Below are 2,079 nucleotides of genomic sequence, written 5' to 3' on the forward strand. Positions count from 1 at the left end.
TCAAGAGTTGCAGGTCAAAGTTATCTTTCACAATTTGATCTTGTGTATCAGTTTGGACCAAATTTGATATTTGGTATAGTTGGAGGAGCTATTCAATCCAGATTAATTTAGACAAAGTTGGTTGCTCAGAATATCTATAACCAAATGCTACTCCTTAATTTCTTCTTGGATCTATTTGATTTGATCCAATAGTATTAAAAAGTGTGTGTGTGTATGTGTGCTCACACATGTGTATGTCAACTAGTAGCTACTGAGATAATAATGTACAGAGATTATCTTGTTTTGAAGCTACTTGACTAATAAGAAAATAAGTAATGGACCTATAGGGTAAACACATTTAAAATTGCTTCCCATAATCGCTTCTCAGCCTTTTGGCTAAGATCAAGTGTAGTATCTGTTCTTATCAGTTTAATATCTGATACATCCTCTATCAGAGGACAATATATTAAATGGATTTTTGGAATTAGGAGATGGAATAGGAGCTTGCTCTGTCCACTCCATGCATCGACCTGGTATTGCAGTACTTCCAGGAACGGTGCACTCCCTCTGGGGGCAATAAAAAATTAAAAATAAATAAAATAAGTAAAAAATAAAAAAATAAAAATTGCTTCATAGATACTTTGTTGTGGTGCCATAATATTTGGGATGTTTTGATTGAAAATTAATATTGTTACAAATATGTTATTAAGTAAAATAAAAATAAAAATTAATATCAATTTGCTAAACTTAATTTTATCATATTATTTATATTTTAGCAAATGAAAAATAATGTGTTATGAATAGTCTTTCCAGATGTTAAACATATGTACAAATTCTAGTGCATACTAAACATAAATTAGAGATGAATCTATCTCTTATCACCTATTGCACAAGCTTTTTTTTTTTAAAGCCTTACCTGAGAAATTGGTTAAAATTCTATGACATTTTGAGAGAGCGGATGAGATAGAGAGAGCATGAGAGGGGGGAAGGTCAGAGGGAGAAGAAAACCTTTAAAAAATATTCTTATGACATTTTGTATAGTCTACTCCTGAATTATGAGATCAGGAGTCTCACTCTTAGATATAATTGAAATTTAACATTGCTTTTAGTCTAAAGCAATTATAATTTAATAGGCTTGCTGTCTGGAAAAGAATCCCCTGTAAACTATCTTTACCTTCTTTTATAGTGCAATAATTATCATTTCTGTTTAGAACACATTTTAATAAAGTGGAGGGCCAATCTAACAGTTACTGTTTTTATTTCATAATTGTATGTGTGCATTATAATATATATATATAATATACATATGTTATTTATAATATTCTGTGTTATTATTTTAAAAACTATATATGGAACATATTTATATTTTATAGCTCAATGTAGTTCATAGTTTTCTCAGTTGTCTCAGCCTATAACTGAGTAACAAAAATGCTTGAGATGAAATCAATTATTATCAGATGCAGATTAATCAACACCCAAAGTAAAATTTACTTTGCAAATTAAATGGGTATTTTGATGTACAAATTTGTGTTAAAGTTACTTAGCTGAGTTTTTAATTTTTTATCTTCATTTTTTTAACAGGAAGTTCAGCTTATGTATAATGCCTTCACAGGCGTAGGTATTTTAAAATTTAATTATGCATTTTCCCTTTTTACAACCTGTATTATGGTCTAATTAATTTGGTTTAGAAAAGCTGTAACCATTTAATAAAAGCCGGTGGTTTTAGTTTATCCTTTGCATAGGTAGGTTAATTAAGGAAATGATTGTTTTTTTCCTTTTGTTTTCTTTCCTACAATGTGAAAAATGCATCCTGATACAAGGTGCAAAATTAGAATAAGATAGATTACAGGCTGAAATGGATTATAAATCAACTCTGTACTGTGAATATTTTATAGTAGACATTTGCTAACTAAAAAATCTGACATTTATATAACAATGCATGCAAATTTTCCTCTTATATGTCATTTCCCTGAGATGAAAGTAATTTTAAAATGCAAGGTCAAAGAACTGATTACCCCTAACAAATAATAATAGAAGTTAAGGACAAATATCAGGAAGCAATTTGGCATTTTCCTATTCTATGGAGCATTTAATATCTAG

The 2,079-nt window shown here is 29.2% G+C and overlaps 1 non-coding gene across 1 annotated transcript; it reads left to right on the plus strand.

Annotated features, from left to right (window-relative positions):
• Positions 1–355: 355 nt before the first annotated feature.
• Positions 356–546, plus strand: LOC114204922 (U2 spliceosomal RNA). The gene has a single exon (XR_003608276.1). It is a non-coding gene; the product is annotated as a U2 spliceosomal RNA (small nuclear RNA).
• Positions 547–2,079: the final 1,533 nt, after the last annotated feature.

Source organism: Eumetopias jubatus, unplaced genomic scaffold (genome assembly GCF_037043125.1).
Source record: "Eumetopias jubatus isolate StellerSeaLion01/CBP00866 unplaced genomic scaffold, mEumJub1_p1.0 scaffold_5, whole genome shotgun sequence".
NCBI classification, from domain to species: Eukaryota; Metazoa; Chordata; class Mammalia; order Carnivora; family Otariidae; genus Eumetopias; species Eumetopias jubatus.